A 20723-nucleotide genomic window follows, 5' to 3' on the forward strand; every position below is an offset into this window, starting at 1 on the left:
GAAAAGCCTTATGAGCCAAAGAGATCTCATTTACAATTTAAATCTTGTTGGCAATTGTTAAAATCTAAGATTTAAAGCACATGCTTAATTAGGATTATACATGTTTAAGATCTGATAAAACAAAATATAGAAACTGGTTTTTCTGGGCAGGCAAAGAGAAAACCATTTATATTCTTTTTTTTTAACAGCAGATCAATTAATCTAAGAAAACTGTCTTTTTGAACAGAGAGAAAGCAGATTTTTTTATACCAATGTCCTTTTAGTTTACATAATAGTCAACATCTACTTGAGTGGATCACCAATATAGATTTGCCATGACACAGAGCTTTAGTTTTCCTTCCTTAAATACTATGCCTCATTTGAACAGAAGCATTTTACAAGAAAAGATCTATTAGGTTTTTTTCCCCTTTTTGTGAATAAATCCACCAAAACTGATCTAATATGGTCAAATATTCAACATATTTCATTTTTTCCATTCAAACCTATAAACCAAGGCAAATAAAAGTCACTTTCCCCAAGTCTTCTACAACTTACTACATACCCTCAAGTTTAACTTTTACTATCTCCTTTTATGTTCTGGTGCAACCAGACATTTTTACTTTAAGACAAACTATTCACTCTTTTAGGCCCTCTTTTTTGTGTGTACAGTTTTTGTTGTTTTTTTTTTTTTTTAACTTACTATCAGTCAACTGCCTTTCCTCTGTTTTTTTTTTTTTAAGACATTAAAACTTTTTTAAAAAATTTTTTAATATTTTATTTTTCGTAAACATATAATACATTTTTATCCCCAGGGGTACAGGTCTGTGAATCGCCAGGTTTACACACTTCACAGCACTCACCAAAGCACATACCCTCCCCAATGTCCATAACCGCACCCCCCTTTTCACAACCCCCCTCCCCCCAGCAACCCTCAGTTTGTTTTGTGACATTAAGAGTCACTTATGGTTTGTCTCCCTCCCAATCCCATCTTGTTTCATATATTCTTCTCCTACCCACTTAACCCTTCATGTTGCATCACCACTTCCTCATATCAGGGAGATCATATGATAGTTATCTTTCTCCGCTTGACTTATTTCACTAAGCATGATATGCTCTAGTTCCATCCATGTTGTCGCAAATGGCAAGATTTCATTTCTTTTGATGGCTGCATAGTATTCCACTGTGCATATATAACACTTCTTCTGTATCCAGTAATCTGTTTATGGCCATCTAGGTTCTTTCCATAGTTTGGCTATTGTGGACATTGCTGCTATAAACATTCGGGTGCATGTGCCCCTTCGGATCACTATGTTTGTATGTTTAGGGTAAATACCCAGTAGTGCAATTGCTGGGTCATAGAGCAGTTCTATTTTCAACATTTTGAGGAAGCTCCATGCTGTTTTCCAGAGTGGTTGCACCAGCTTGCATTCCCACCAACAGTGTAGGAGGGTTCCCCTTTCTCCGCATCCTCGCCAGCATCTGTCATTTCCTGACTTGTTGATTTTAGCCATTCTGACTGGTGTGAGGTGATATCTCATTGTGGTTTTGATTTGTATTTCCCTGATGCCGAATGGTATGGAGCACTTTTTCATGTGTCTGTTGGCCATCTGGATGTCTTCTTTGCAGAAATGTCTGTTCATGTCCTCTGCCCATTTCTTGATTGGATTATTTGTTCTTTGGGTGTTGAGTTTTCTAAGTTCTTTATAGATTTTGGACACTAGTCCTTTATCTGATATGTCATTTGCAAATATCTTCTCCCATTCTTTCAGCTGTCTTTTGATTTTGTTAACTGTTTCCTTTGCTGTGCAAAAGCTTTTGATCTTGATGAAATCCCAATAGTTCATTTTTGCCCTTGCTTCCCTTGCCTTTGGCGATGTTCTTAGGAAGATGTTGCTGTGGCTGAGGTCGAAGAGGCTGCTGCCCATGTTCTCCTCAAGGATTTTGATGCATTCCTTTCTCACATTGAGGTCCTTCATCCATTTTGAGTCTATTTTTGTGTGTGGTGTAAGGAAATGGTCCAATTTCCTTTTCTGCATGTGGCTGTCCAATTTTCCCAACACCATTTATTGAAGAGGCTATCTTTTTTTCATTGGACATTCTTTCCTGCTTTGTCAAAGATTAGTTGACCATAGAGTTGAGGGTCTATTTCTGGGCTCTCTATTCTGTCCCATTCTATGTGTCTGTTTTTGTGCCAGTACCATGCTGTCTTGATGATGACAGCTTTGTAATAGAGCTTGATGTCCAGAATTGTGATGCCACCAACTTTGGCTTTCCTTTTCAATATCCCTTTGGCTATTCAAGGTCTTTTCTGGTTCCATATAAATTTTAGAATTATTTGTTCCATTTCTTTGAAAAAGATGGATGGCACTTTGTTAGGAATTGCATTAAATGTGTAGATTTCTTTAGGTAGCATAGACATTTTCACAATATTTATTCTTCCAATCCATGAGTATGGAAAATTTTTCCATTTCTTTTTGTCTTCCTCAATTTCTTTCATGAGTACTTTATAGTTTTCTGAGTATAGATTCTTAGACTCTTTGGTTAGGTTTATTCCTAGGTATCTTACGGTTTGGGGTGCAATTGTAAATGGGATTGACTCCTTAATTTCTCTTTCTTCTGTCTTATTGTTGGTGTAGAGAAATGCAACTGATTTCTGTGCATTGATTTTATATCCTGACACTTTACTGAATTCCTGTACAAGTTCTAGCAGTTTTAGAGTGGAGTCTTTTGGGTTTTCCACATAGACAACATTAAAACTTTTAATAAAAACCTTACGGTGTTTTTTTTTTTTTTGGCAGTCCATCCTGACCATACCTATTTTTTTTTTTTTTGGAAGATTTCCCTTCACAAACCTTCTACAACTTTCTTTTGCATCCAGATTTTGTCCTAAGCCATTTCCTTTCAAACAAACATCTCATTACCTTTTTCTTTAACAAAATGTATTCCAATTCCTTATCTTTCTTATGTATCTCCTACTTTTTTACAGATAGTGTTATTTCCCTTACTTCCATCAGTGTTAGTTACAGTTAGCAGAATTTTCTATTCTTAGAAACACTTCAGTATCGAGTGATGCTAAAGTATTAACCAACTGTGAACAGTAATAATGGAATTGCAGTAAGAAGTCAAAAGCACAAACATACATCTAGTACTCAATGCTTTAGCCTTTTATCTCATTTGGTTAAGACCTAGATGTTCATAATTTAATTCCATTTGTCATCCAACCAAAACTTTAAACTTTCAGGTTACCAAAGACTTTGGAAGCTATTTTAACAATTAACCATTAAAACTTTGAGACAGACAATTAACCATTAATTTAGTTATTTCTTTGCTAACAGATTTTAACAAATAACATGAGCTTATTTGACCTTCAGTAAACTTTGATTGAAGTTTCACATTTACTGCTGTAATTTTAAAGACATGCCTATCTTAATTAAACCAACAAACTTAACTTAGTTTAAATATTGATTTACGTTTTACCTGGACCCACTCCACTTTTAATGTTTACTGAGACACAGGTGGGAAGTTAAGTGGTGCAGTGGTGGGTGTTAAGTCCAGGGGCTGCTCTTCTTTCTCCTTGATGGTGAAGAGGGAAGGAGCCTAGTCCAACCAAGGATGGACTAGAGGCCGTTATGCAGGCCACCTCAAGTTGGTACAAAAACAAAAGGGAGAGACAGAAGAACAAAGTGCTGCCAGAAGGCAGAGAAAGGATCCCCAGTTTTAGAGAGTTTCCCTGGGTAAAAACTTGTCATCTGACTGGGTGGCTTTACCTCGACAATCCTTGAAATGCTGGAGAAAAAGACTTAGGGGTGTCATAGGCCCCTTACTCCCTGCTTGCCCCATTTCTTCAATCATAACAAACAACACGACAGACAACAAAAAGACAAGACAAAGACAACCGCAGACCCAGCAGTCCTTCCTCAACCAGATATCAAGTCTAAGGGTGTGCAAGATATAATCCCAACTAAAAAAACACAACCTGCCGCTGGTGGGGATTTTCTCGGTCCCCTGACCACTTACGGGGACTCGAACCCCCGGCAGGTCCCCTGACTGCCTAGGGGTACTCGAACCCCCTGGCAATCTCCCAATGGAGGGATGGGGCATCCCTGCATCCACTTCAGCCCTGGGGAGCAATGCTGCATCCAGGTTCTCCCCAGTGGGCTATAACCTAGCACTCCACAACCAGAGAGACAAGATCCTGAAGAATAAAATCTCAAGATCATACCTCTGGAGGGTTTTCCCAGAAATTCTGATGCTGACTCAGTTCTTATCATTTGATCCCAGATGAGCCCCCAGAATATTGGGGTCCATTATCAAAGGAATGAGACTGAGACAAAATGAAAGTTATGTAGAGCTTTATTCTATGCCAAGCATTTGAAGTCAGACTGACTGGCCAGGGCCGCCTCCGAAGAGAGCAACCCCCTCCCGATCTCACAGGCTGGTTTTATAGGGCATAACTGCAGACCCAAGGTACGTGGCTTCTATTGTTAAGGCGTTTACTCCGGGAATCAATACCCAAAAACCATACCAGGAACTACTGGGGCATATATTCCCAGAATGAAATCCGTGGATGTAAACAACAATATGGCTACCTAGACAATATGGAGTTGCTCTGGCTAAGCAGGCCCTAATAGTTAAACAGGTTTTAACATCAAATTGGCCCTAACAGCAGACTCAGTGACTGAGCCACCCAGGTGCCCAAGAAACTGTATTTTGAGATTACAAAGAAAACATGTTTAGACTTGCCTTAGATCCAACTTCAATGAGAACACTTTTAACCACTCTATAAAATTACTTTGAAGTAGACACCTATTTTACTAATTCCTTGTTTCTTTCCAACCCCAAATTCCCTATACTCAACACACTATGCCTTTCTAATTCACTGAAGCTGTCATTATTCTCACATATATATACTTTGGTTCATGCTTTCTCTTTTCTGACATACACTTGCCCTTACTATATTAAGGCTCATGCTCTTTCATTCTAAGATGCTCCACAGGTGATATTTTCTTCTGTGTTTTCAGAAACAAAACAAATCAGCTGAACTCAGTGATCTCTCCTGAGTAAGATGGTAATGACCTCCCACCCCCATTACACCCCTATTGCATGTCACATTGCCTTACATTCATTTAATTATGTATCAGCCTGCTCATAGATGGCAAGATCCTGGATGCACAGAGATAAGACCTTTTCATCTGGTGTCCCCAGTAAATGTATTCTATCCACACACTGCACATTCTCAATAATAGTTTTGTGAATAAATAGATGAATGATCTTGATTATATCTACTATTATTTATGATCAGCAGATAATATCTTTGTTGCATTGCTAGAAATTATGACAAAAATCTTTTCCTGTATCTTAAAGAAGCTCATATGGACTTGTTATTGGCTTTCTCAAATATAAATAGATCATGTAATCTATTTTACTTAAGACTTTGGGAAGTTTTCTAATCCTTGATTTTTTATTTTATAGCTATCAATATTGTATCTTTCATAGAACTATATAATTCATTTTCATAGAAATCAATCCCCTATAATTATATGCTAAGTTGAGTCATATTTTGTTTGATGTCTGTCTTTCCTCAAATTCTACATATTCCATAAGAACTCAATGATTTGATGAAATTTTGTCTCTAGAAACTATCACAGATTATAGCACAGAAGTGAAATTTAGCACAAATGAATAAATTGTTGTCATAATTCTGAGTATGAAAAAAATCAATTATTTTGGCACAAAGTCTTACAAAAATATGTGTTGACTAGAATCTCTAAATGATACATGTGATATTAAATCATGTCTAAGTTCTAAAAATACTTTTAAACACTGAAACTTTTTGGATTTAGGCAAAAATAAACTCACATTATAAGTGCTTCTATAATAAATTTTATATTTTATTACAATTCTAGTATAATTGGTGCAAGCATCTCCAATAGCAACTTCCTCAAAATACATATTAAATGACCTTGTCTTCTGAAGATTAACTGAATTATAAAACTAGGGGTATAATTATACTCTAGGATAATCCAGTGGTATGAAACCTAGCTGTACCTGGTAATGCTGATTATTGCCAGAAAACAAAGTATTTTCAAAATGTCCTGGAGTGCTTAAATGAAAACTGAACCACTTAAAAGACATTTCATTGGCCAAATGGGGAAAATATGAGCACTGTTATAAGAATAAAAATTATAACTAACTGTCATAAAATAACTGTATTAAACCATGTCTTTAATTATATTTTCAAAAATAAAATTTACTAGTAAAATTATAGAACGAGGTAAAAAAGATACCAGTAACACAGAAAAAAAGGTAGATTTTACATGTGGTTGATTTTTAAATTAAATTCTGTTTAGAAGATATCAACATATATGTGTATTCTCTGAATATTCTCTTAAGTAAATATTGGATTATACAACATGTATTTATAGTATATTCTGTTGTTAGCAGGGAATGGGGAGTGAAAAGTGGAAACTATAAATATCTCCAATAGTTCTAAAAACATTAGAAATAGAATTAATAGTGGTTACACCTCAGATCATGTACAAAGGTACTCTAATAACGTATTGCAAGGTAAGTGATTAGCTAAATGTCCTGAGACAAATGCTGAAGATATAGGTTCCATCTATTTCTAACAACAACAACAATAACAAAACTTCTAGCTTTCACTGCTTATTATATAAGGTAATTCAAAAGGTATACGGAAGGCTCCTTTAATGCATCCAGATGAGGTCAATACTTAGTAACAGCTGCACAATGGAAACTGATATTTGAGAACACATTATGCAGGTTTCAGAGTGTAGGGATAAGGAGTCCAAAGAGGACAATACAGCAGTACAAAAAATGAGGGGGGATGGGCAAAATGGTAAAAGGAGTGGGAGATACAGGTTTCTAGTTATGAAATAAATAAATCATGAGAATAAAAAGTACAGCATCAGGAATATAGTCAATGATATTACAAAGTGTCCTATGGTGACAGACGGTAGCTACCCTTGTGGGGGATCATAGCATAATGTATAGAGATGGTGAATCACTATATCTGTACCTGAAACTAATGTAACATTGTGTGTCTACTATACTTAAATTTAAAAAAAAAATCAGAAGGCAAAAAGAGAGATGTAACTAAACTTTGTGTTATGTTTGGGACAAAAACAAGCTTAAGGAGAGATCAGAAAATTGTTGAAGAATTATTTGATAGGTTTCTTTATGGAGAGAAAGGCCAAATGTTGTGTTGTTTCAGTGTAGATGGGTTTTTCAGTTCAAATCATTTATTTCCAACTGCCATGGAAATAGACTGTTTCCTGAAAATTTAGGTTATCTCTGTGAGACCCTTCTCTGTCTCTGTTAGATAAATCTACTCCATCAGCTCCTTCCTTACTCAGACTCCTTTTGTGGCAAATAAGGGACATCATATTTATATCTCAGGGTCTACCTCTGTTTTAAAAGAGTGTTTTCCCGTTAGTTTTTCTTTGAGTTTTGCTCTCTCTCTCTCAGATGTCCCTTTATTCTTCTCTCCACCTCAATATGCATTCACTTCTGCCCAAGCTCAGTCATTTTTGGTATTCTTTACCAATTTGGGGATCCACAGGTCGAATTTACCTTGGTTTGTAGTTATCTTAGTTTGACTAGATGTAAACCAGGCAAGGAGATGAAAATAGACAGATAATATATAATTGGTTATTTAAAAACTGTTAATTTCTTCAGAACAGACAATATCTGGTATATTTAGCCACATTCAACTAGAAATAATAACATAACTTTTTAATCCTAGTTCTTTCTCACAGAATGACAGACATTGCTAAACATTTTTGCATTTACCCATTATACAGTCATTTATTGCTCAGATATTTATTTGTGCCGTCAATGGAAATAAGGAATATTTTGGAAAACATTGTGCAGCCTGTAATATAAGGATGCAGTAAAAGCTTCACTGATGCTTAAGCATATAAGGTTAGGCACTGTGCATTCTGTATGTCAAATTTTATACAGAACTAAGTTTCTAACAACATTCTTCATTTATTAGGGGCAATGTCTTATTTATTTACCTTTCTTTTTTAAATTAAGTTTGGGCACTTAAAAAGCAATTTAAAATTGTGATGGAAATATCTGTGTCTCAGTAACCAAACTGTCCCAAACAAATTGTTTATATAGTAAGTAATCCTATTGTATTCAATCATCTCTACATATTATGCTGTTGTCAAAAAATGATGACAAATATAAGCAATCAAACATGGTAAATTTGTTTTCATTAGAAAGCTTTTCAATAGTAATTCTGTTTTGCTTCCTAATCTTCTTATATGTAACCTCTAGGAACTGCCGGAAGATGAGAGGCAAACAGATTGCCTGACTGCTTCTTATTTCCTCCCCTGAGATTTTTCTGCTGCTTCCAGCAAGCTTAAAATAATCTCTACATAAACAAATCCATTCTTTTGTCTTTCTTAGTCTTATCTGTCAAGTCCATTTCAAGAGTGTGGGTATGAACGAAATAATGATATGGATTGAGAGATTCACTAAGTCTTATACAAGACTTGAATATTAATGTGGCAAATGCCTGGCTTTTGTGGCGGGAAATCATAGGAGAGGGTCATATTGATATTTCTTATGGTGATACTAGATGTTATATTAGTTTCAGTAAAAGAAATAAATGAGATAAGATAGAACAGATTTAATGTGAAATATATCAAATTTAGTACTATAAAGTACCTGATAGCATTTTTAAATATTTATGGTGTTAAAAAGTTTAGCCATATATATTTTATTCCCACAAATTATCCTGGGACAAAGTTAAGCAAGAAGATCAGAAATATCTTTAATATATACAGATCAGAGCAGTGTATACAAGGCCCAGAGACCTGAGTTGGACAACGTCCAGAGCAGTAAGCTTCCAAAGTTTAACATGTACACATGCACATTTTCTAACAGTAAAGCATACACATGTATTCAGCTAACTTGGAGATAGATATATATATAAATATCTATATATAGATATATATAGATATAAAACAGCCAAGCCCTTGAAACAAATCAAAGGTTCATCAGGAGTAAAATGAATAAATATAATATGGAATATTCGCACAGTGTAATACTATACTTCAATAAAATAAAATGAACTCCTACTAAATGCAACAAGGATTATTAATTACACAGAAATGTGCTGAATGAAAGAAGCCAGAAACAAAGGAATACATACCATGTGGTTTCATGACATGAGTTTAAAAAAGAGACAAAACATCAATAACGATGTTATTGATTAGGAAGAATCAGAGGGAGGTTGCTGTGGTGCTGTGGTTATTTTTAATCTCAATTTTAATTTTGAAAGTTAACCTATTTCTTCACTTAAAATGTCTGACTTTATTTTACACTTACATTTTAAATATGTGGAAGAGGAGTTTCTAAATGCATTTTTAGTATTAATTATTTTAAATGTGTTATGTTCTCAGAGAGATGACATGAAAGTTCCCATCATAAACAGAGCTCGTAAGTTGGTTGTGGTGTTAAATCTTTTTTTTTTTAAACAACAAACTATTAATTCCATAATACAGAATTTTTTTTGAAATAAGAAATAACATTTTATGGAAATACAGGGGGAAAATCAGTTAATTCCAAAGAGGGATCAAGAAAATGTCCATGGAGTATAATTTAAACTTGTAAATGAAAGGTTAGTTAGAATTTTAATAAGTAGAAGAGCATTGGAAGGATTTGTTTAACAGAACATGTTAAACTTAACAAATCATGTTAAAACTATAAAACCATAGGCTGCTTAAGCCAGTCAAAGTATGCTTAATTCTGTAACAAATACTGTTATCATATAATCAATCACATTTCATTCAACAGTGGTGACTCTGACATTTCTAAATGAGGAAATTTTTCTTTTCTGGCCAAAATATAACCAGTTCATGGATAACCTTTCCAATCTACAGCAGAATTTGGAGGAAAAGGAAAGTCAACCGAGCAGTAAAACTGAGAGAGCAGAGAAAAAAGTCATTTCTGGAATAATAGGGGGCAGGCGGTTCTGAAAATCATTAGAAAGATAGTGACCCTTCTCATATAATGCATAGGGTTTCAGTTTCTGTTAGCAAAAATTGTATTTTTACATATAAAAGTGTATAGAAGAAAAGATAGTGAAGTGTGAATAGTAAGAATTTGAACCCATAGAAGCTGAGAAATCTGCAGTCATTATAGAATCTCTAATACATATAAAGTAACAATTTTGCTAAAGAGCAGGGTGCCGTATAGACAGCATTAGGCACAAAGATAAGTGATAATGCAGCACCGTGACTGAGGGGACAGAGCCATTTTTCTTAAACATGTCTATAATGTGTCTAATTGAAGACAATATAATATTGAAATTAGATAGAATTCTTTTAAATGAAGTAATAAATTGCAGTTTATTCCACTGTTAGGTTAAAAAAGTCTCAACAAAATCTTGGTGCAGTAAATATCATTGATCTTGAAAAAAGGAAAAAGGTCCATATGTGACATGATGAAGTTGGAGGGAGACTTCAGTCATAGTAAAGACCCAAGACCAGGTCCCATCCACACCCTATCCTGAATGCTCACAAGCAATCAGGGGTAGCAGTGCCACCAAGTTAGAGCCAAATACCTAAAGCTCAGGATTTAGTCAGGGGATGACCAAATACTACAGTTTCCAAAAGCAGATTGATCCTATCTGTGGATCCTATGTAGTTTGGATAAAACACACTGGAGCTTAGTTATCACAGGACTGGACTGATACAGAGAATGATAAATCATTAGCCATCATGCAGGGATAAAAAGACCCCATTCTTGAGGTGCTGCACAGAATAAAAGAAAAGGAGAAGATACATGAGCTTGAATAACTGCTGGCTCTAGAGCTAGCCCTTTGCAAAGACAAACTCCTATGGAGGGATATTCTAGGTTATTGAATGCCCAATAATAAAAGGATTAGGGCAAATCCATTTTTGTAGTAGGATTAGAATGTTTACATGGAGCAAGAGACCCAAGAATCAAGTATGGACAGTTGAGACTTGGGCAAATCTGCATCTGAGAAATGAAATAAGACCTGAGGAAATTAGGAATAAGAAAGAATGTATTCTTTGTAAGAACTGACTACAGCAATTGCAGGCCTTGAGAGGTGTAGTATTTAAAATACAGAAATATAGAAAAGTATAAACAGTCAACAAAGACACATATTTCCTTTAGCAGAATAAAAGCTCAATATTTATTCCCAGTCTATCTTTACCATGCATACATTTTAAGTATTCTAATATATGCATACTTTTTCTTTTACAAACAGTTGCATAGAACAGATAAAGTAAGTCCCCTTGAAACATTTCCTCTACCACTGACAAGTGTCTTTTTACTTTCTTCATCTTCAGAGGAAATCACTGTCATATGCTTGGAGTACATCATGCCAGATAGTTCTATTCTTTTTTCTAAATAATACCAATTGTTTTCTAAACTGATTATACTAATTCACTCTGCCATTAGAGTGACATAGCAACTGTTTAACCTTTTGCATGCTACACTTGATATTTTCAAACTTTAAATATTTTTCCAAAGATAACAAATGCAAATAGAAACATGATCTCAATCAATTTATGTGTAGATTGTTTTGATATCTCTGATAAAAATCAAATAACTGTGTAAGTTCTAGTCTATTTATGGCCTCTCTATTTTGTTCCATTCCTGTATTTGTTATTCCTTATTCCAGTATGATGTTCTGTTGACTGAAGATTTATGTTAAGTCTTGAATCAGGTAGTAGATTCATCCAACTTTGTTTCTTATTATTGTTTGTCTTTTCCACTTCCTTTGCATTTCACATAAAATTTAGGCTTAGCATGTCAGTTTCTTAAAAAAGCCTCCTGAGATTTTGATTGGGAGTACACTGAACCTGTAAATCAGTTTCAGGAGAACTGACATCTTAACAATATTGAGCCTTCTGATCTGTGATCATGATATATCTTTCTATTTATTTATTTGGGTTTTACCCAGTTTATCTCAGCAATATCTTATAGCTTTCAGTGTAGAAGTTGTGAACATCTTTTGTTAAATTTATTCTTATTTTGGGGTTTGATGGTATTATAATGTAATAATTCTACTTTTCAATCATTTATTGACAGTGTGTTTAAGTTTGCATTTTTAAATGTAGACCTCCATCTTGCAATCTTGCTAAATTCACATATTAGTTCAAATGTAGGCATATTTTGATTTATTGTGTTTCTCAGATAATTGTGTATTTAACAAATTGAAGATTTGTGGCAAGGTTCCACCGAGCTAATCTACTGGCACCATTTTTCCAACAGCATTTGCTCACTTCATGTATCTGTGTCACATTTGAGTAATTCTCACTATATGTTGAAATTTTTCATTATTATTATATTTTTTATAGTGATCTGTAATCAGTGATCTTTGCTGTTACAATTTTAATTATTTTGGGTTGCCACAAAGCTTGCTCATATAAGACAACAAACTTAATCCTCTGACTGCCTCACCAACTAACTTTTTCCCTGTCTTTCTCCTTCTCCTTGGGGTTCCCTGCTCCCTGAGATACAGCAATATTCTCATTAGGCCAATTAATAACTCTTCAGTGGCCTCTAGGTGTTCAAATGAAGAATTTCACATCTTTCACATTAAGTCAAAAGAGAAATGATTAAGCTTAGTGAGGAAGGTATGTCAAAAGCCAAGACAGGCCAAAATCTAGGCCTCTTGACTCAGACAGCCAAGTTGTGAATGCAGAGAGAGTTCTGGAAGGAAATTAAAAGTGCATCCCAGTGAACACACAAATGATAATAAAACAAAACAGACTTACTGCTGATACGGAGAAAGTTTCAGTGCTCTGGATAGATTAAATCAGCCACAACATTTCTTTAATCCAAAGCACCATCCAGAGCTAAGCCCTAACTCTCCCCAATTCCATAAAGGCTGAGAAAGGTGAAGAAGCTGCAGAAGTCTGAAGATAGTAGAGGCTGGTTCATGAAGTTTAAAGAAAGGTACCATCTCCATAACATAAGAGTGTATGGTGAAGCGGCAAATGCTAATGTAGAAGCTATAGCAAATTATCCAGGAGATCTAAGATAATTAATAAAGGTGGCTACACTAAACAACAGATATTAAATGTAGGCAAAATAGCCTTCTATTGGAAGAAGATGCCAGAAGATGCCATCTCAGACTTTGATAGCTACAGAGAAGTCAATGCGTAGCTCCAAAGCTTCAAAGGACAGGTCGATTCTCTTGTTTGGGGCTAATGCAGCTGCTGATTTTAAATTGAAGCCAGTGCTCATTTACCATTGTGAAAATCCTAGGGCCCTTAAGAATGATGCTAAATGTATTCTGTCTGTGCTTTAAAAATGGAACAACAAAGCCTGAATGACAGCACATCTGTTACGACATGATCTACTGAACATTTTAAGCCTACTGTTGAGACCGACTACTTAGAAAGAAAAAAAAAAAAAGATTTCTTTCAAAATATTACTGCTTACTAGACTGCAGCTCATCATCCAAGAGTTCTGATGGAGATGTACAATGAAATTAATGTTGTTTTCATACCTACTAACACAACATCTATTTTGTAGCCCATGGATCAAGGAGTAATTTTAACTTTAAAGTCTTATTATTTAAGAAATATTCCTCATAATACCATAGCTGCCATAAATAGTGATTCCTCTGATAGATCTGAGCAAAGTAAATTGAAAAACTTTTAGTAAGAATTCACCATTCTAGATGCCATTATACACATGTGTAATTTATGGGAAGAGGTCACAGTATCAATATTAACAAGGGGTTGGAAGAAGTTGATTCCAAACCTCATGTATGACCTTGAGTGATTCAAGATTTCAGTGCAGGACATTACTGAAGATGTGATAGAAACAAAGAGAGAACTAGAATTAGAAGTGGAGCCTGAATATATGATGGAATCATTGCAATCTCATAATAAAACTTTAATGGATGAGGAGTTGCTTTTACGGATGGGTAAGAAACCTATTTTTGAGGTGAAATCTACTCTTGGTAAAAATGCTGTGAGGATTGTTGGAATAAGATTTAGGATGTGACATAAGCATAGTTGATAAAGCAGTGACAGAGTTTTCAGAGGAAGGACTCCCAATTTTGAAAGTAGTTCTACTGTGGGTAAAATGTCATCAAACAGCATCACATGCTACAGAAAATTGTTCGTGAAAGGAAGAGTCAATCCAGTTGCAAACATCCCTGTATATTTTTTTTAAGATTTATTTATTTATTTGAGAGAGAGGGAGAGAGTGAGCATGGGAAGGGGTGTAGGAGGAGAGAGCGAGAAACATTAGCTGACTCCTTACTGGGTGTGGAGCCTGCTGGTGGGACTTGATCTCAAGACCCTGAGATCATGACCTGAGTTGAAATCAAGATTTGGATGTGTAACTGACTGTGCCACTCAGAGCCCCATTGTGTCTTCTTTTAAGAAACTGCCCTAGTCACCCCAACTTTTAGCAGTCACCACCCTGATCAATCAGCAGCTATTAACATCAAGGCAAAACTCTTTACCAGTAAAAAATTATGACTTGCTGAAGAGTCAGATGTTGGTTAGCATTTTTAGCAACAAACTAATTTCAAATTCAGGTATGCACATTGTGTTTTTAGACATAATACTATTTCATACTTAATAGATTACAGTGAAGAGTAAACATGATTTTTCATGCACTAGGAAACCAAAAATTTCATTTCACTTGCCTTATCGCCTTATCCACTTTGTTGCAGTGGTCTGAAACCAAACCTGTAATATTCCTGAGGTATGCTTGTAATGTTATAGGTTACTTAAGACATTTTGTATATACAATGATGTCATCTCTGAATTAAGGTAATTTTTAATCTTTATGCCTTCCATTTCCTTTTATTGCATTACTGCAGTTTTCCTGAAGCTCTAATTAAAATTTGAGTAGAAATGGCAACCTTGCCTTGCTATTACTAATCTTAGAGGAAGAGCTTTTGGCACTAAGTTTGATGTCAGCTGTAGAGCTTCAGTATATACCCTTTATCAAATTGAGAGTGTTTTATTATGAATGGATATTAAATTCTGCCAAATGTTTTTCCTACATGTATGAAAATGATTATATAGTTTTTCTCCTTTATTGTGTCAATTTAATAAATCAATATTTTTTTCTTCAAATGTTAACTCAACCTTGTATTTCTAACAAAAATATTGTATTCCTACCACATAGGGATTTGATTAGCTAGTAAGTTATTAAATATATTATGTGTATGGTCATAAGGAATATTCATTTGTACTTTTAAATTTTTATTTTTTAGTAGTATTCTAAAGTATTCAGATTTGGCCATACAAAATGAATTAAGAAGTGCTCCTTCTTCCTACATTTTCTAGGAAGACTTGGTAAAACTGATGTTTATTTCTTAAATTATTGATAGAATGTATTAATAGTACTACCATTACCAACCATCTTTATTATTTTTGGAAGATTAGATTTGCTATATGATAACACTTACCTTCAGCTAAGGAAGGTATTTAGCATTTATTGTGCTGTAGTTACAAATTCTTAGTTTTTATTTATTTTTTTAATCTGCAGGGATCTTTATTTTGCCTTCTTTTTAGAAAGATATGTTTGCTTTATACAGAATTCTGTGCTCAGCCAGTGACTACAGATAATTTTGTATAATTTTGTACAAACACTTGAGTGTTTGTGCTTTTTCCAAATTCTGAGGTCTGGCTCTTCAAAACAGAAAAATTGCCTTTTATAGTGTAGTCGTACCCATACTACACAGAAGAAAGAAAAGCCTCAAGAATAAAAATCTATAAAAAATGAGAAACTCACCCATGTCGTAACCTTCTTATGGACCCATTTTTTGAAGGGGTCCAGATTTTATAGTTATTATCTGCATTAAGCTATGTTTAGCAGGAGCTTAATTGGCTTTATGGATACTGCATTCTTTTATCTCTCTCCTTTACTATTCTTTCCTTTTTCCTTTTTTTTTTTAAATAGGGATATTTTTTAAAGTCAGTTTTCAGAATGCAATGATATAAATTTGTATTTTAGATTAATTACATCTTATCAGGGTCAGTCTACTTTTTGTCTTTTTACTTTCTTTTTTTTTTTTTTTAATTTAAAGATTTTTTTTTTTTATTATTTATTTGACAGAGAGAGATCACAAGTAGATGGAGAGGCAGGCAGAGAGAGAGAGAGAGAGGGAAGCAGGCTCCCTGCTGAGCAGAGAGCCCGATGTGGGACTCAATCCCAGGACCCTGAGATCATGACCTGAGCCGAAGGCATCGGCTTAACCCACTGAGCCACCCAGGCGCCCCATGTCTTTTTACTTTCTGTTCATGTGTGTATGTGCACGTGTGCGTGTGTATGTGTAAAGGCAAATTTATGACAAGTGAATTTCCTCCTAGTTTTTATTACTTTTTAAAAATTTTACATTAACTCTATTGATCAGAATACTTTGTAAAGTATTGTTCTGTTGTAAAATAAGAGTTTTTTTCTCTTTTATTGAAATATGTCTTTTCCACATATATCTAAAGTGCTATCTTTTCCAATATTTTCTATGTGTACCTTTGTCTCTTTATATAACTAGGATCATACTATTTGGTAGCAGGTACAACACAGACTTTTTAAAAAATATACTAATTTTCTAATTAAATTTTGGTAGGTTGATTTTTTTTAAAGGTGTACTGTGTTTTAATGCTTCTCAAATTTAACATGTGTAAGATTTTCCAAGAGAGCTTATTAAAGCACAGAATTCTGGGCCTTGTCTCTAGATTCTGATACAGTGGGTCTGGAATAGAGACCAAGACTTTACATTTACATAATGATCCCAGGTAACATTCATGCTGCCTGTTTGAGGATCACACTTTGAGTAGTTCAACTTGAGCTTACTTGGACACTCTTTTAATTTGAACATTTAAGAAGGTTATAGGTTTGCTATTGCCAATAAATTTGACTGCTATTGCCCATTTCTTAAAATGTTTTTATATGATTTTAGTGAAAACAAGGATCTGGACATTTTAAAATATTTTATGTAGATTTTTGGAAGGTTTTAAAAATGGATTTGTTCAATTTATAAGCTTATCAACAATCAGTTTACTCCTATATCATCACTATGGCCATTATAATTATAATTTATTATTTTTTATTTTGACAGGTGATATGTATTGCCATGTTCTTCTTTATTTTGTATTCATTATTATTTTTCTTATGTAGTCCTTATTGTGCCTAGAAGATATATTCCTATTGATTTATTTGTCAAATCCTAATACATTTAAAAAAGCAAGTTAAAAACAGGAATGTTTCAGTAAACTGGCTGAAGGAAGATAGAATACAGGAAACCTCAGTGACTATATAATACCTGAGACATTGGTTTGTTCTGAACCAAAGCTTCTTTTCCTCTACAGTATGAAACCTTCATTTATGAAATGGTTTATGACCAACAATAAGAAGCTAGGCTGGGTGAGGGATGGGGCATTGTGTGATTTCCACAATCAGAGGAAGACAGATCCTAATGCAATACAGGACACTGCCATAGTCAGAGAGGACTGTGCTGGCTAGGTTGTACAACTGAAGTTGAAGCAGAATAAATGTGCCAAGCAAACAATACGACTTTACTTTCAGAAGAAAAAAATATAAAATAAAAAATGCCAAGTCTCCTTTAAGAAGACCATCACTAATAAAAATTTCATGAATCAGAACACTTGAGAATCAAGGACTTTATTTAAAGGATGTGCTGAAAACTGCCATAGTGCACATTGAAATGATATTGTATTTAAAATCTAGTTAATCAAACAAGGCAATAGTTAACTCAGATAGGGAGGTTTCATATTAGAGGTAATGTAAATAAAATCTGTTCTTTATGACAAATACACTTTATGTGTAGTTTCCTCTTATTCAAAGTAAAGAGATGTGTTGATTTTTTTAGAAGTTTTATTTAAATTCAATTTAGTTATTATATGGTGTATTATTAGTTTCAGGGGTAGAATTTAGTGCTTCATCGGTTGCATATAACACCCAATACTCATCACTTCAAGTGCCCTCCTTAATGACCATCACTCAGTTACCCCATCACCCCTCCTATAACCCCCTCCAGTAACGCTCCATCTGGTCCCTACAGTTAAGAAGTTTACCTCTTATGGTTTACCTCCCTCTCTGTTTCATCTTACTTTATTTTTCTTTCTCTTCTTCTATGTCCATCTGTTTTTGTTTCTTAAATTCCACCTATGAGTGAAATCAAATGGCATTTGTCTTTCTCTTACTTATTTCACTTAGCATAATACCCTCTAGTCCTATCCATGTTGTTGTAAATGACAAGATTTCATTCTTTTTGAAGGTTGCATAACATTCCATTGTATATAAATACCACATCTTTTTTTTTAAGATTTATTTATTTGAAATAAAGAGAAAGAGAGAGAGAGATTAAAAAAGAGAGTGCAGGGAGAGAGGCAAAGGGGGAGGGAGAGAGAGAATCTCAAGCAGACTCTGCACTGAGCTCAGAGCCTGATGAGGTGCTCGATCTCACAACCCTGAGATTATGACCTGAGCTGAAATCAAGAGTCAGATACTTAACTGACTGAGCTGACCCAGATGACCCTATATACCACATCTTCTTTATCCATTCATCTGTCAATGGAAACCTGGGTTCTTTCCATAGTTTGACTATTGTGGACATTACTGCTTTAAACTTTAGGATGCATGTGCCCTTTTGAATCACTATTTTTGTATCTTTTTAATAAATACCTGTTAGTGAAATTGCTGGGTTGTAGGATACTTCTATTTTTAACTTTTTCAGGAACCTCCATACTGTTTTCCAGAGTGTCTGCACCAATTTGCATTTCTACCAACAGTGTAAGAGGGTTCCCCTTTCTCCACATCCTTGCCAACATCTGTTGTTTCCTGAGTTGTTTATTTTGACATTCTGACTGGTGTGAGTTGGTATCTCATTGTGGTTTTGATTTGTATTTCCCTGGTGCTGAGTGATATTGAGCATTTTTCCATATGTCTGTTAACCATTTTATGTCTTCTTTGGAAATGTATCTCTTCATGTCTTCTGCTTATCTCTTGACCGGACTTTTTGTTTTTTGGGTGTTGAGTTTGATAAATTCTTTAGAGATTTGGGATACTAGCCCCTAATCTAATATGTCATTTGCAAATATCTTCTCCCATTCTGCAGATTGCCTTTTAGTTTTGTTGATTGTTTCTTTTGCTGTACAAAGGCTTTTTATCCTGACAAAACAATCTACACATTCAGTGCAATTCCTGTCAAAATATCATCAGCATTTTTCACACAGCTGGAACAAACAATCCTAAAATTTGTATGGAACTAAAAAAAAAAAACCTGAATAGCCAGAGGAATATTGAAGAAGAAAACCAAAGCTGGAGGCTTTTTCTGGACTTCAAACTGTATTACAAAACTGTAATCATCAATGCAGTATGGTACTGGCACAAAAACAGACACATAGATCAATGGAACAGAATAGAGAACCCAGAAATGGACTATCAACCCTATGGTCAACTAATCTTTGACAAAGAAGGAAAGAATATCCAATGGAAAAAAGTCTCTTCAATGAATGGTATTGGAAAAATTGGACAGCCACATGCAGAAAAATGAAACTGGACCACTTGCATATACCCCACACAAAAATAAATTCAAAATAGATTAAATACCTAAATGTGAGGCAGGAATCCATCAAAATCATAGAGGAGAACATAGGTAGTAACCTCTTTGAACTCAGCTGCAGCAACTTCTTGCCAGCCATGTCTCCAGAGGCAAGGGAAACAAAAGAAAAAATGAACTACTGGGACTCATCAGGTGATGTGTTCATGTTTTTAATATTTTATGGCAGGGTTGATTATTCCACAACCATGGCCATAGTGGGATGGACACTAAGGCCAATAGTGGCAACTGAAAAAATTGTTCATAGTGAGATTCCAAAGTGCAGAGAGATAAAATCTGTTATAAAACATGTTCCTGAGGAAGATGCATTAGCAAGTACTTCGTTTGAGAAAAACAAAACTAAATGGGTACAGTAAGTCTGAATACAACTCAATATCTTCACAGGTTCCACGTACCCTTCAGTAGTCCAGGGTTCAAGGACAAGGCAACCAGTTTGGCCAAAGGTCAAATTTGACATGCTATACATTGTTAAATATGGAACCCAATCCTTGAGGACAGGACAGCAGAAAAGTAGATACCGTATCTCCACAAAATATACCTGTATTTATAAATAGCTACTCAGTTTTACTAGGGCTTAGCACAATATTCAGGAAGTTTTCATACATAATTAGCATCGAGCTCATTACTATTGCTCACCAATATGAAAAACTATAGCAGGACCAAGACCTCTGATATTATGTGTTCCAGTTCTGCCAGGCATACAATACAGCCCCCACAAGCTATCCAGGTACTTTTCATATTTACTAAACCATAATTCAAGGTCTTGATAACCTGACATGTCATGTTCTTCTCCTGATATTAGCCAAAAGGCTGAGAAGCAATAGCATGGCATGTTCTCATCTGTCACGCTGAAACACTTGCAGATTTAATATATTAGTCAATACCTAGTTTGCTCAATGATTGTCCACATCTGGTCACGTAGAGAGCCAGAGTCTCAATGTATTCTTCACAGCTGGAATCAATAAACACCCAGATGTTTTGAAGTCCAGAGTGAAGTTCTACATCAAAGATTTCACAGTTGGCATCTGACAGTACTTACAGCTAGGTTATTAACCACTGTATTCAGCTATATTTTCTCAGACAAATTGCTCAACCCTGACAGCATACCTAAACAGAAAGT

This window comes from Mustela nivalis (genome assembly GCF_964662115.1).
Source record: "Mustela nivalis genome assembly, chromosome: 5".
NCBI lineage: Eukaryota > Metazoa > Chordata > Mammalia > Carnivora > Mustelidae > Mustela > Mustela nivalis.